At 42.3% G+C, this 15,889-nt stretch overlaps 1 protein-coding gene and 1 pseudogene across 1 annotated transcript in view; one reads left to right on the top strand and one right to left on the bottom strand.

The window, feature by feature from the left end:
- Positions 1-705: 705 nt before the first annotated feature.
- Positions 706-15,889, top strand: part of ADGRV1 (adhesion G protein-coupled receptor V1) — a 1,128,533-nt gene continuing 1,113,349 nt past the window's right edge. Inside the window, exon 1 of the mRNA XM_029573357.1 lies at positions 706-820. The gene's annotated coding sequence lies outside the window, so the exon portion shown is untranslated. The remainder of the gene's footprint in view (positions 821-15,889) is intronic.
- LOC115074143 lies at positions 7,851-9,140 on the bottom strand (annotated as a pseudogene).

The following is a 15,889-nucleotide window of genomic DNA, read 5'->3' as shown; positions in this document are numbered from 1 at the left end:
GTATCAGGCTTATTTGGTTTGGGGTAGTAACCGCCGTATCAAGCAAGCTACTCCCCTGCTTTTTTTGTGGATACAAATCCTTTTTTTCACATTTCCTCTTGCCGTTGAAGATTAGAGCAATGTTGGAGTCGCATTAACCGTGTGTATGTTTATTGAATAAGGATATTAATCTCCAGGTAGTAGCCGTCATTCCCCCAAGCCGCCCCCAATTAAGGCAAAGGGCTAAATCGTGAGGTTGGGTGTGACATGTGTAAATGCCATTTTGATTTTGCCCTCTCCAAACTTAGTTTGCGCCCCCACCCTCTCCCATCGCCCTCCCAAATATTACTGTCTAGAGATATCGCCGAACAGGGAACAGCCCAGGAGTGGATGGATTTGTGCCAGTATTGATCATTCCCTACCTAGGCTTACTGGGTGTACCCACCAGGCAGTCGTGTCTTTGTTCACGGCTCCATTTACTTGATCAATATCTTTCTTTGCTGTTTGGTTTCAGTTCTGTTTCTGCATTCACCTGTTGCAGGAAAGTCAGTCGGTAGGACTTTAAAAAAAACAACAAAAAAAACCCTTGAAAGCATTGCCCTTTTAAGAGACTCCCTCATGCGTCATTGCCCCTTTAAGGTCTTCCCCCACCCCCACCCTCACCACTCTAACCTTAGACAGGATTAAGAAACGTGAGCAACAACTGAAGAGGAGCCCGTAGGAAGGCAGAGAAGGAAGAGTCTGATGATCTGAGCTGATCCTAGCAAGAAGCTTAAAACCGAGCCGGAGAGTCTTATTGAAGTCGGAGAGCTTCCAGACTTAAATTGTAAAGGGAGTGCAGGTAAATCGTGCTAAAGATGTCGCAACTTTTTATGGTGATTTACATTGCGAATATAATGTGGTAGTCTGCTATGAGATGAAAATTTACAGAAGTTATGGTGAAATGATATTGTGGTTTATTAAATTAAAAGTCAGGCCACAGTTTTTGGTGACTGATTGTTACTGTAGGGATCTAGTTATGTATTATTTTGCAGAAGCACAGATCTTGCCATAGGAATAGACGATTCGTTCTGATAGTTTAGTACATGTTCAGAGAAGGAGGTTAATTGCCCGCTAGTGCGTTTGGGGGATACTGTGCGAGTGTATGAATTATACATTAAAAAAGCATCCAACTCTGTGACAGTGGAAATAAAAGCAGTCAGAAATTAGTTGCTTCAAAATACCTAAAAGAGAAGAAGGAGGAGCGACCACAAGTAATGTTTGGGTCAAGAAAAAAATATTCGGCTGAAAGAAGAAAGAAACCTTTAGTCAGCTTCATCATCGTGAGATCGCAGCTAGAAGTGAGAACCTTTTTAATTCTTTCCTGATCGTTAAAACTACCCAAACTGGAGACGCAGAGACTTTGTTGTAATTCTATATACCGGGATATAGTTCACAGCTGGGTACATCTTTAAAGAAAGTATTTATCTTCATTAGCAACTGAACATAACAATCGCCCATGCACTTATTAACAATGCAAGAATCTGATTAGAGGGCTTGTAATGTATTTAAAATTTGATCGGTATATTACTAAACCAAAAACTTTAACTTTACGTATGCAGTAGTTTCTGATATAGTAAAGTGCATAGTACTATTTATTTAAACAGCATTCCTTTCCTCAGATCAGTGAAAGTTTCTGTAGTTACTCGCGCCATCAAGTCCCAGTGCAGACAGTTGTGGCCACTGGGCAAAGTGTGATAGGGAGTCAATAGTTGCAATGGAAATATGGAAAGTGATTTGGGCCACAAACTTTGCTTGCAGAGCGTGCGCTTCTGCGCATGCAAGCAGTTTACTGCATCCTTTTGGTTCCTGCTGAAGATTTGGATTGAAATAGTAATGTTGTATAGTAATGTTGTATAGCGTTACTGTGTTTTCCAGAATATTACAGTGTGCCACATTCCCGCTAGATTTTCAAGGAACCGTTAAGTACTGCATTAGTTAGACATCAGTAAACAAAAATGGTGTGTACAGAGGAAAAGTTTAATTTATTTTTCTTAAAACATGGTAGCATCGTTTCACGTATATCTCCAGATACCTTTTAGAGAGCTGAGGAATAAATCCACAGTGCTGACAGTTTTCGAGGAAAGTGAGTGCTAAAAATTCCATCTTCCTGTCCAGTGCAAACAGGAATACTGATTGATTTGTTGGGGAGGGGTTCAACCATATTAAGTTATAATTTTTGTGACTGAAAAAGCTGGACATAAAGACTTTTTTTTTTTAAAATAAAAACCTAATCATTAACTTTTTCAGCAGGAAATGAGTATAACAAATCGCCTAACAGGCAGGGAAGGGATTTAGTAAATTCAAGGGCACATTTTTACAAATATATAATTGTTGTGAATTGCAGTGTATTACCTCAGGAGCCTCCAAATAAACGTTTCATCTCCTTTTGTGGGGGGTTTTTTTTTCTTTCTTTCTTCTACCCCCAGTTTGGTTGGGTCTCCTTTAATTGTGGATGCATTTTAAAGGAACAGGGGTCTGTTTTGGGCACAAGCTAGCTGTGCAGCTGATCTGCCCGCAGTCCCTGTCGAGGGGCACCAGGCAGATGCCGAAGGCTTCTTTGGATTCCTTCCTCAGCCTGCAGGACTGGAGGCTCTGCTCATTCATCCTGAGCCAGGTGGGGGGCATTGTTGCACCTTTATGCTGGGGGGGGGGGGGGAACCTCCCCTCTCCTCTTCCCCCCCTCCCAGTTCCCTTCAGCAAACAGCAAGAGCAATGAAGGATCTCCTTGCCTGCTTTGAACTTGGGAAGAAAATTAAGTCTGGGTGAATGTTTGCCCTGGTTCCTCTGGCCAAAGTAGGCTGTCAGGGTGAAAGGGCAGAGTGCGTAGCCCACAGATGTGTCTGATTAGGACACTTAAGGAAGCCCAAAGGATTTTTGAAACTTTCTTTTTCAGATTTCTATCATAAATGTACCCTTTAGTGAGACTACAGAATATGTTGAGTTGGAGAGACCCTTTCACCGAAGCATTGCACACAATTCCTTGCGTGAAGACTCAAAATCATCGCTTAGTTCTTAATTTACTAAGCTTTTTCTCTCCTAAACACGAAATAGGGAAAAGGTCTCAGTAAATTTGACCCTTAATTTTAAAAGTCAACAAAGTTTGGGGGTCATTTGTAGTCTTATCGTCTGTCTAGAGCTGCTAACACTGAAATTCAGTACTGCCTGCTTTTTTTAATAAGGTAATAAACTCTGGTAAGTACTCAGACGGGTTTCTTAGCCTGCAGGTCTTGTATGTATAGTCTCGGGTGCGCTACTTTTATTAGGGAATTACCATGGCTTTAATCCCTCCATCTGTTACAGGTTTTTTTTTTGCCAGCCCATCAGATGTGAGCTGCTAGCTTTAGAATTCCCCACATTTTTGAAGGTTAGGGGAAAAACTACCTTTATGAATGGCTTGAGGAAAATTCTCAAGCAAGACAATGATGCAGAAGTGGGATGTAAAACATGCAGGTCATTCTCTGAAGCACAAGCTCCCCTGTCTGTCTTTTTATCTGTACTGAATGGCAATTAGCATTTCTGCCAGCCAATTTGGTTACATGCAATGAAATACTTGGGTTTGTAATCGGCTGCTTTCTGCTTGGGGCTGTTGAGAACCGGCCCTTGTAGAAAATGGTCTCAGAGCACCTTTCTTTCTGGCATGGCTATTGTTGCCACTCTTAAATAACTAATTAACTAGGACATTTCTTTTTCTTGAACTGCAGGATGTCATGCTGCCAGGCAAATGCAATCCCCAGCTAATAAAGGAATGATTATAATTATTAAATAGTTATTAATAAAATGAGGGACCAGCTAAAAGGTTTTGACAACAAAGGAGCTCAAAAGAGAATACAGAATTTACAGAAATAACATATGGTGTTTTTGTGAAGCCTCGCAGGTTTTCTTGCAGAACTGCCGAGAGTTTCCTCTGCAAACTCCTCATTCTGATCATCTGATGTACTAAAAGCCTGCTTGGACGATGCAAGGGATTTATTTGTAGCTGAAGTTTTATGCTGACAGTCGCATTTGCATGTTGAGGGCGCTATTAGGTTCGGCGGGTTGGACGCGCGTTTTCCGCCCCTTACTGAATAAGGGGTAAGGGAAAACATGCGTCCAATGGCAGGTTAACAGTGCGCCCCGTCGGAGTGTACTGTACTGTATTGGCCCGAATGTTAGGAATTATTAGGAAGGGAATGACAAATAAAACAGAGGATCTCATAATGCCTCTGTATCTCTCCATGGAGAGACCGCACCTTGAATACTATGTGCAGTTCTGGTCACTGCATCTCAAAAAGGATATAGCTGCACTGGAGAAAGTGCAGAGAAGGGCGACCAAAATGATATGGGGCATGGAACAGCTGCCCTATGAGGAAAGGCTAAATAATTTAGGGCTGTTCATTTTGGAGAAGAGACGACTGAGGGGGAGATATGATAGAAGTCTACAAAATCTTGAAAGGACTTGAACAAGTTAATGTAAATTGGTTATTTACTCTCTCAGATAATAGAAAAACTAGGGGCACTCCATGAAGTTAGCAAGTAGCTCATTTAAAACAAATCAAAGAAAATTCTTTTTCACTTAGCGCATAGTTAAGCTCTGGAATTCATTGCCAGAGGATGTGGTTACAGCAATTAGTGTAACTGGTTTTAAAAAAGGTTTGGTTAAGTACCTAGATAAATTCATAAACTGCTATGATGGTAATTAATAAGCAATAGTAGCTTGTGATCTATCTAATGTTTGAGTACTTGCCAGGTACTTGTGACTTGGATTGGCCACTGTTGGACACAGGATACTGGGCTTGATGGACCCTTGGTCTGACCCGGTATGGCATATGTTATGTTCTTATTTTTTTAATTTACGGCCCGATTTTAAATGGCCAGCGCGAGCAAAAAACGGGGGATATGTGTGTGGCTGGGCCTTGTGCGTGCTGTGCGCATTTTAGAAGGGGCTCAGCCACGCGTGTAACCCTCGTTACGCACACAAGAGCCAGGCTGAAGAAAAGGGGTGGTCCGGGGGTGGTCCAGAAGGCGGGGCGGAGCTGGAGGCGGCTGGTACAGCGGCCATTTGCCGCTGTGCCGGGGGATTGCACGCCGGCAGTCTGCGCATGTAACTTACTGCCGCTCAGGAGCTGGAGTAAGTTCTAAAACAAAGGAAAAAAACAAGGTAGGACTTTTGAAGGGGTCGGGGAGGACAGGGGAAGAGGAAGGGAGTATGGGCAGGGGGGGGATAGGGAACTGGGGAAGGCAGAGATGCGTCGCCGCGTGAAAATGCATTTTTCAACCAACCCTTGCGCATGCCATTCCAGATTTTTATAACATGCGCGTGCCGGCGTGTGCATGTTATAAAATCGCACATCCATGTGTGAGCGCCGGGAAGCACGCGCACATGGACGCCCACGCGTATGTTTTTAAGATCTACCCCTTAATGCTTATTTCGGTTTGGCAAACAAATCAAACTGAAAGAAACATTAAACAAACTGAAATATGAATAAACTCCATCCCCCTCAAACCTCTGAAAAGAAAAAATGAACCAAAACAAAAATGTTCCTTTTGCACATCCCTTCTAAACTATGAAAAGATAATCTGAATGATAATAAAAGCTGGTTTACCTCGCACCTTCCTGTTCCTCCCCTACCCTCCCCTTTTAAGGTGGCTGCCTGAAGGACTGGCATAACTGTGCCCTTCCAAAATTCACCATGATGTAAAAATACATTGATGCCATACTTTTACTTTTGAGCATTACAGGCAAAAAGATGCCCAGTGGGGGTTGAGGCCACTCAAGGTGTCTGTGGGGTGGGGAGTTCCCCAACCTAGGAAAGGTATTCCTGCTAGTGTGACATGCATATGATTTGTAAATATGCACACATGTCATTTTATAAATCACTTAGAGCGTCTGCATAAATGGATTTAAGAAATTTTAATAAAGTACCATTATTTCCAGACCTATAATCATATAAAGTCCTCAGAGAGAATATCATTCCTGCAAAACAAAAGAGAACATATGATATATATATGCTTGCATATTAATATCTTCAAATGAAACCCTTGTTTGTAAAATTAGAATAAACACAGAAACAAAAGCAATGGCCTTTGTGTTATTGTTTTCCAATCCATGTTAATTGTTGAATAACTGAAGACACTAGGGCTTGTGGTGATTTTTCTCATGTTGCCTAGGCTCAGGGGGATATTTGCTTTATTCTACAGAGTTACTCCTGTGCAAAACTCCTTGCACACCTCTGAATTTGACAGCATAGAGACACATTTGTTTAGCTTTAAGCTGTCTTGAGCAGGTATGCGAGGGTGGGTGGGAGTTGAGTTAGATAGGGGGAGGAATGAAAGGCTCAAGAGTCTCACTGATGTATAATATGTGCTGTATTGTTTGTGTGCCAGTAGAAAGAATAAAAACTCTCTTAATAAAAAAATTGGAGTTCTGAAAATTTTAGGCAAAATTATAATTTATTGAATTTGGGAAATAAATTATTTTTATTATATGTTAAAACAAAATTCCACGCAGAACTAATAGAGCTTCCTTTCCAGGATGTGTGCGCCCATTCACACACATGCATGTATCTGAAAGAGATAAATACCCCATTAGGATCCTTTTGGACTTCCTCATGTGCTCTGAAAATTTGATGTGGATTGGACACTAAACACAAGTTAGTAGCAGGACACACACAAGCCTATGTTTCTTCCTTCAGAAAGCAGGCTAAAAAAATGTGGCTCAGAGGCCCCTTTCCCATGTCTTTCACTTTATTTTTTTGGCTTGATCTTTGTTCTGAATTTTGTAATACACAATATAATTTATTTATTTATGTAACTCTTTTCTATACTGACCTTCATGGTAATAACCATATCAAATCGGTTTACACAGAACGGGGGGTAAAACTTTAGCATTAATCAATCATTTAACAAAAGGAGCAAAGTTACAATCAACAAGGTGGATAAACTTGGAGGCTTAGATAGCCGGAAAATGGGGTAGGGGAAGGCAATTAACTAAGAACATAATAAGATTAAGAATTAGGAGATTATACGTATTAGATACTTAGTAAGAGGTTCCTATTTGCATAGCTAGTGAAGTATGGCTAAGGGTCATTAGTATTATTTTGGAAAGTCCAAATGCTCTGATCTTTTCCACCGTCATTTATTAAAAAAAATATTAAACTTTTACATTTAAACTTTAGGAAATCAATAGCAACTTGCATGGGATATAAAATACACACTCAAGAACAGAAACTTTTTGGGAAGTTTTTGGACTCAAATTTATATTTGGTTGGTGACTGAGAAGCACTCACAAAAATGTAGCTGCAGATCAGCACACAGGATGAAAAACTGACTCCTTTCCACCACAACTTTTGTGCCTCCATATGCATCTACCAGAAGCAGAGAATCAGCATGAAGTGACCAGCTTTTGGGAAAATGACAACCAAGGAGATCTGTCTGTCCATCACTGCTAGAGATCTTGTCTTTAAACTGAAGCTAGCAGGCACCATGGGTCTTTTCCCAGCATTCTGTCCCAGGTTCACTTCTCCCCATGATCAGGGTCTGCACAGCGATTTAGCAAATGCTAGTACCAAATAAACACTCTGATCAAAATGACTAACCCAACAGTACAAGAGGCTATTTATCAAAATAGAACAACATGTTATAGGTTTACACGTGTTATTAGTAAATAAGTCCTAGTGAGATTAATGAAGTCTATTTACTAACGCCGCATATTAACACGTTATGACATTTTGATACATCAGGCCCAACAAGTTTGCTAGTTCTTGAGGTTTACGGGACCAGTATTTTTCCCACTTGATGGATTTAGGCTTGTGTTTTTTGTCTTGCTGTCTAGTCACTTCTTACCCTTGGCTCTTGGTTTTCTAGTTTTTTTTATTATTTTTGCCCAGCTTGGCCAATCTGCTAGCAGAGTGGTTTGCAGGCTGTAGTTTTGTGCTGCGAAACCCAGTCTTGGCTCCAGAAGACTTCCTTGTTACTTGGCTCATACTGGGATTTGCTACCACTTTCTCCTTCCTCACACAGAGCTTGATCCGCAGCTTCCTCCCAAGCAGATCTGAACCATCCAGCCCTAGGGCCAACTGCACAGCATCTATGTCCTTGAAAAGGATATAGCCGAAGCCCTTGCCCATGCCAGAGTCCCTGTCCCGGACAATCCTCACTGCTACCACCTGGCCACAATCAGAGAAGAATTCCCGCAGAGTCTCCTCCCCAGCTTCATAGGGCAAATTCCCCACAAACACAGAGTGCCTGTTGTCATGAGAGGCTGCCCCAGCTGCCAGATCCACACGGATGTGGAAGCCACCAGCCACCTCCAGCCCGTTCCTGACCAGGGCCTTGGTAGCAGCAGCCTGGTTGCAGAAGACCACAAGGGCATTGATGTTGTTCCTCTTGGCATGCGTCTGCCGCTGGATGGTGGCTATCTTGCGGGAGAGAGTGGAATCCGTCCGGGCCAGAGACCGAAAGCGAACAGACTCAATGGCTCCAAACTCCTTGAAGAGGGCCTTCAGCATCTGCTTTGTGAAGGTGACAGGCAAGTTGCACACAAAAACGGTTCTCTTATTTTGAATGCGTTCTTCTGCCCTGTTAAACTTGGCTTGCTTTTCACCCCCTTCCTTGGCTCCAGTTCCTTGGCGGCCTGGTATTCTCTCTGCTGCTTTCTTCTGGCTGGCACCTTTCCTTTTCTGCAATTCCTTCTTCTCGTCGTCATCTGCAGAGCCCGCTCCCTCTCTGCCACTCTCCTTTCTTCTGCCCCTGCCAGGATCTTCTCCCTGTTCACCTTCGGCCTCTTAGACAGCTGTTGCCCTGCTGGATACTGCCCCTCAGCCCTTCCAGTCCTGTCCTCTCCCACAGCCTCTTTTCGTTTCCTGGCTGTGGGGGGCACAGGGACAAACACTGGCTGGACTGCTGGGGCGACGGTGCTGAAAAGGGAGGAGAGTCGACCAGAGGTTACATTAGTAGCCGAAGTTTGGCACAAGCTGCTGAGCACTTCACCCACAACATAGTCCTGGGACGATGCACTGTTGGGGTAGGGTCCACGTGCAGAGTCTCTCTTGCCTCCTTGCTGTCTCTGCTTCTTCCCTGCTTGGCTTTTGCTGAGCTGCTTTTCTTCTTTAGACATTGTGACTGCTCCCAGCACCACACTCAGACACTTATTACCGCTGTGGCTGTTCCAAACCTCCTTCATGGGCCTCAACCTTTTCCAAGAAGTGCAGTCACTGTTCTGCATTAAGAGTATCTGGAATTGAGCAGAGAAAACACCCCGAACATGCTCCTGCCATGGATGCTACCACAAGCAAAAGGTAAAAAGCCCAAAACGCATGCCCGCCATTCAAGTGTTGCACTCTCTTATTTAAATATCCTCAAATATACTTATTTAACCTGACTATAGGAAATAACTGAAGGACGGGAGAAGGAGACTTGAAAGAGAAAAAAAAGCCATATTTTTCATTTTTGTCATAAACAACTTGCATACTTTATAAGAGATTCTGAGAATGTTCTACAGGAGTTAGATACAATGCACATGTTGCAGAAGTAAAATAAAGGATCAGAAACTGTCTGTGCCTGTTAGCAAACTTTGCTTTGTCCCTTTTGCCTTATTCAGAGCAATGCACAGCTTTTTATTAAAATGAAGCAAGGTTTTCCACGTTGGCATTAAGAGAGTAATAAATATAATAAAATAAATAACCCTCCTATTTCAGCATCTCTTAATGCATGGTACTCAGGAGACAATACAGTGTAGGAGGGGGCAGAGGGAGATTAGGATATGAAAGTAGGGTTGGAGGAAACATATGCAAGGGAGAGCCAGAGCATCTTCAGGCTTCGGTATGATGGGGGTAGTGATGTATAAAATAGAAGCACATTGTTGCCTCTTCTCTTCTGTAAGAGGGTCAACACTGCAGATGAAGAAGGAAAATGAGTTGTCTAAGAAAGCTTGAGGATTGGTCAAGAGTTTCACAGCTACACTTTAATGCAAGAGTATAGACCTGCACTTAAGGTGCAGAAATCTGAGAGGGCACAGGGTGGGGTGGACAGGGGTTGACACTGTGAAGAATCAATGTACATCAGACAGGATGAGGATGGAGATGGAGTGATGATCATATCTGATTATTTCAAGATTGTAAAACAATGCGACAAGATGGTGCCAAGAGCTAGAGGAGCATTAGGGTGCATAGGGCGTGGCATAATCAGTAGACAAAAGGTGAGATTGCCGCTGTACAAATCATTCATGAGATTGCAGTGTGCATGGGAAAAATTGTATTTTATTTCTTCATTTTTCTTATTTTGTTTTTTGCTGGTTTTTTTATATTTTGTTTTGTTTAGTTACTTATGTGCATAAAATGATATGTATGCACACAAATACAGTAGTACATGCATAAAAAATGTATGCATGTAAAGTAACAATATGAATGCACATGCTTATCGTGAGATTTCATCTAGAGTGTCATGCTTAGTTCCGTGTATTGCATCTCCAAAGGAGTATTGGGTAGAGTCAGTCTAGGGAAGAGCTACCCAAATTGTGCAGAGTTTACATTATAAACCTTATGTGAAGCAAGATCTAATTATGTACTGTAAACTTCTAGATGAGGGATATGATACAGACATTCAAATACAATATTGCTGAAGAATCCTGCATTCTTTTCAGGGGACAAGAAGTTTGAGAACAAAAGATAATAATATGAGGCTGAAAAAAGGATAGACTTGAGTACCATAAGAAAATGAGTACTTGAGTACCATCCCATCTATGACCATGGTGGAGGCACAGACCTTACCAAAATTAAAGAGCGGCTGGGATAGGCACAGACAAGCTTTAGTTGTGAAGAAATGAAGGCAAAGCATTTGCAGTATACAAGAGGAAATGGACAGATTAGAAGGGGGGGGGGGCATGCTCTTGTTATTGGCTGTCATATCTTAGGTTTTTCTGTCAGATATATAGCATAATTGCAGATACCAATGGCATCCAGATAGGAGTAAGCACATTTGCTCCCAGAGAATCTATGAATCACACGTGTGTTTTATATTACACTTGTGTAGGACCCAATAGGAAGGCACTACTTAAAAAGTCTTATACATGTAGGACAACCCAAATTATCTCCAGAAAAAGGGTAGATATATTACAAACTGACCTTAAAACCTAGAGCTGTGGCAACACATTAATAACCTCCATCTCTGCTAGTCCAAGTGAATTGAAGGCTGGATCACACACCCTATCCTTTCTGTAGTATTAGGCTTGTATTCAATGCCTGTAATCTGTCATCATTTTTAGCACTAGGAAAGGTCTAGGGCAGGCATGAACAAAGTGTCAAAAAGCTTGCAATATTTCCCCCATGGGGAAAATCATCCTTCCTCTGGGAGAGGGGCATTTCTACCCATCTTTTGGACAAATCCCCCCCCCCCCCCAGTAAAAACCAGATGGGCAGGAAAAAGGGATGGGGAGGGGGGGTGAGTTCCCCTGATGAAAAGTTTCTGTACTGCAACATAACAGTTTGCCTTCCTGGCACACTCCTCTTTCCTGTGGGCATTTTCAATACTCACAGGCCGACTGTGCTAATCTTGTGTTTCATGATGATGTTATCACTGGCCTGTGAATTTTGAAAGCTATCCTGGTGCCAGCAGACAGGGAGCAGTGGTGTGGCAGGCGGAAGGGCTTTGTGTGCCAGCAGGTGGCAGGTGTTCTGGGGGTTGCCAGCCCTTGGCTCTTTCTTTGACCACAACTCAGAGCCAAAACTATTTAAAAAGGCCCTTAAGACCTCCTTATTTCAACTTGGCTTTCATGATCTTATTCGAGCATTTTAAGAACGGCTATGGTTTTATTTTTTTGTTTAAGGTCCTGCTAATGTGAATGTCTTCCATGATGTACATTTTCAGATATTGTGACCTTTTTATTATGTACCCTGCCGTGAACTATGGGAGGGGGGCTAACAAATATTTTAAATAAATAAAGATATATTTTTATTTAACTTTATAAAAAAAAAGTCATTTTTCTGACATTCTGTGTCCAGCTATTTATTTATTTATTTATTTACACATGTTTTTATTATGCCTGTAGCGATTAAAATTCGTGCTAGGTGGATTATAACAAAAAACAATGAATTGCTGATTCATAAGTACATAAACATTAAAAAATAACCGCTAAAATAAACATTATTTCCCATTATCATTACCAGAGTAAAATTACACGCACCTATGGTTTTAAAAGCCTGCCTAAATAAATGAGCTTTCAGCTGCTTTCTAAAACTACTTACATCATTGATTGCTCCAATATTATCAGGCAGTGAGTACCTGTTAATTTATTTGTTTTTTTATTAGAGAAAAAGGTATCAATACTGAGGAGAGAAGAGGGAGAGAGAGAACAGGGGAAAGGATCTCAGACAGAGGGAGGATAGAGAAAGGGACTGAGGACAGGGAAGAGAGAAAGAGAGGGGATCGGAAGTGGTGTGTATGAGACGGGGAGGATGCTTCTGTGTATGTGAGACAGGGAGGGTGCTTCTGTGGGTCAATGAGTGTGCGAGAGAGAGAGATGGAGCATGTTTTTGCCTGCTGTGGCTGTGAGAGAGGGGGCATGTGTGTGATCGAGCCTGTTTGTAAGTGAGATAGAGAGAACAAGTGTGTGATTAAGAGCTTGTGTCTAAGTGGAATAGAGAGAGCATGTGGTGATTGAGAGAGACTGATCAGGGAGATGACTGGGTATGTGTGTGTGTGTGTGTGTGAGAGAGAGAGACTGGTTGTGGTCCCTATGGAGGAAGACCGTGAGGACAGCTACTGCTGCTTCTGGTGTGGCCTCCAAGGGAAAGGAGTAGAGAACTGCTGGAGAGGGTAAGTAAAGGTGGCTTGTTAAGTTCATTTTTCTTGATTGTCTGCCATTTTAATTATTGGGTATTATGTGATGTGTCTGTTGTTTTGAAATACTTTTTGGTGTTTGAAGAATTTTTAATCATTTTTAAGAGTTTTTAATTATTAGATGATCTATTCAGCTATTTTTGAAACATTTATTCATATAGTTTTACAATTATTTGTATGGGAATCTATAAAAGCTTGGCTTTTTCTGTCTTCCTAATTGGAGGTGTATTGGTGTTTAAGGTCTGGTTTAATATTTGTAGTGTTGCCTTTTTATAGGTAGGGTTGTTCCATTTGAGTGCATGCCATAATGCAGGTGTAACTTTGTACGGATTAGTTTGTGTGCATTATTGCAGATCTTGGGACTATGTTAGGTGCTATATTTTTGTTTCCATTTCTCCAGTTTTGTGCTGCATGCAGAGTGTTTTTTTTGGGTTTCCATTCCAGTTTGTCTCTGTATTTGTAATTTGTGGTCTTTTTGTACTTGGTGAAGGTCGATCTTGTGTGTATGACCGAGGTGAGATATTTAACTAGCATGTAGGCTAGTAAAAGATCTGATTTTATTTGTTGTGTTTTCTCAATTGGACATGCATTGGTGGTGAACTGCTGTCTTTTTATAAGTAGGGCTATTGCGCCTGGTAGTAGAGGGAGTTTGTGTTACTGTTATTGAGATAACGCCAGAATATTTCTTTTGTATGGTGAGTTGTATGGGGAATGTTCTAGTTCTGCTTTATACCCAAGACTGAGGGTCGGGGGTGGGGTTAGCCTTGTGACTGTCATATGTTCAGTGTGTCTCACATGTGAGGACCATCTATCAGGTGTGTCCCGACAGAAAAAAGGTTGAGAACCACTGACCTAGAGAGAGACTGGGAAAACTAATGGACTAATTGGTAATTTCCTTCATGTGCACATTACCAAATATGCTGATTTATGCACATAAAATCCAGCAAGTGCAAAAGAAAATATGTGAAGTAAAGCTCCATGTGTAAATGATTTAAAAATAGCACAAATACTCACATATAGGAAATTTTCACCATTTATCTGGATATATTTTGACTTTTCTAGGTAAGTGATGGCTTTGCTGCTTCTTAGCTGGATAGGTCTGAAAAAGGTCTATTTATCCTTCTAAGTAATATAGCCAAATAAGTGTTAAAAACACTACTTATCCGGCTATGTTTAAAATACATGCTGCATATCTTTAAGATATGTGAACATGTTGGCTAGATTTTAAGCATATTTTATATAGTGTGTGCACATTTATGCGCACAATACAAAATCTCTGATTGCGTGTGCACATCCATCTGCGTGCGTTCATCGGCGCACATGTTTTAAAGTTATCCTCTAAGATTTTAGCAGACAAGCCTATTGAGCCAAAATAATTACTAATTCCCTTGCATATGTTTTCTAGGGTGGTTTGCATTCGTGACCAGCTCCTCCTTCTCTATTTTCTCACATTGTTCAGAAACTGTATTTAAAACATTAAGAAATATAATTGTTTTGGCTTCTACTCTGTCTTTGCTCCGACTTTCAAAGACAGTTGACCAGTTACTTTGGCGCTGGTGGCTCTTTTCCCTTACCGTGTGACAGGGGCTACCGGTGCCATTGGTCAGCCCCTGTCACATGGTAGGAGCAATGGATGGCCCGCGCTGCCAGTAATCAAAATGGCGTGGGCCATCTATTGCTTCTACCATGTGGGCAAAGAGCCACTGGCGCCATTTTGATTACTGGCAGCCCACGGCCCGAGAGGGGGAGATCGCTCCCGGGACCCCGCTGGACCACCAGGGACTTTCAGCAAGTTTTTTTTTTTTTTTTGGGGGGGGGGGGCAGGCAAGTCTTGGGGAGGTCGGGACAGTGGGGGTTTGCAATTAATTAAATTTGAAGGGTTGGGATGGGTTTCGAGGTTTTTTTTTCTGGGCAGCTGAAAAAAATCGGCCCGAACGGTGGGAGAACCAAATTTCCTGCGGCAGGCTGATAACGAAGGTCAAACTGAAAGGTTTGGCCGAATCACATCTCTATTCCCTAGTCAGTTTGGCTTTCAGGATATTAACAATGAATATGCATGAGATAGCTCTGCATGTAATGGAGGTAGTATTTTATTTATTTAAAAATATTCCACTCATATCCATTTGTTGACGGATGACAATATAACAAGGGGGAAAGCCGACAGTCACTCAGCAGTGCATGGTTCTGAGAAATGTGTCCTTGAAGGATACTAATGAAACAGGAGAGTTAGGGCATCCCAACAGAGAGGTTCCATTAAAAGCAAACATAGTCCATGTGCCTATATGTAATAAATCACCGAAGCTAATGATTTCTGAATTATCCCTAACAACTGAAAAGCAGGTTGTTAATACAAACAAAAAACACACTTTGAAAAGTCTGTATGCCAATGCCAGAAGTCTAAGAAGTAAGATGGGAGAGTTAGAGTGTATAGCAGCAAATGATGAGATTGACATAATTGGCATCACAGAGACTTGGTGGAAGGCGGATAACCAATGGGACAGTGCTATATCAGGGTACAAATTATATCGCAATGATAGGGAGGATCAACTTGGTGGGGGTGTAGCACTTTATGTCCGGGAGGGTATAGATTCCAACAGGATAAAGATCATACAAAAGACTAAGGGGCGGATTTTAAAACAATACGCGTGCCGGTACTTTTGTTCGTGCCACCGTCGTGAACAAAAGTACACCAGATTTTATAAGATACGTGCGTAGCCGCGCGTATCTTATAAAATCCGGGGTTGGCGCGCGCAAGGGGGTGCACATTTGTGCAACCTGCGCGCGCCGAGCCCAGCACGGCCTGCCTGTTCCCTCCGAGGCCGCTCCGATTTCGGAGCGGCCTCGGAGGGAACTTTTCTTCACCCACCCCCCGGCCCTATCTAAACCCCCCCTTACCTTTGTCGGCAAAGTTACGCCTGCTGAAAGCAGGCGTAACTTTGCGCGCGTTGCTGGCAGCCCTGCTCCGTCCTCCGGTCCCGGGGGCGTGGTCCGGAGGCCTCGACCACGGCCCCGGGCCGCCACGCCCCCGGACACGCCCCCTCCCTCCCCGTTTCGA

Source organism: Rhinatrema bivittatum, chromosome 1 (assembly GCF_901001135.1).
Source record: "Rhinatrema bivittatum chromosome 1, aRhiBiv1.1, whole genome shotgun sequence".
Lineage (NCBI taxonomy): Eukaryota > Metazoa > Chordata > Amphibia > Gymnophiona > Rhinatrematidae > Rhinatrema > Rhinatrema bivittatum.
Note: the sequence above shows the minus strand (reverse complement) of the source record. Positions and strands in the feature narration are given on the sequence as shown.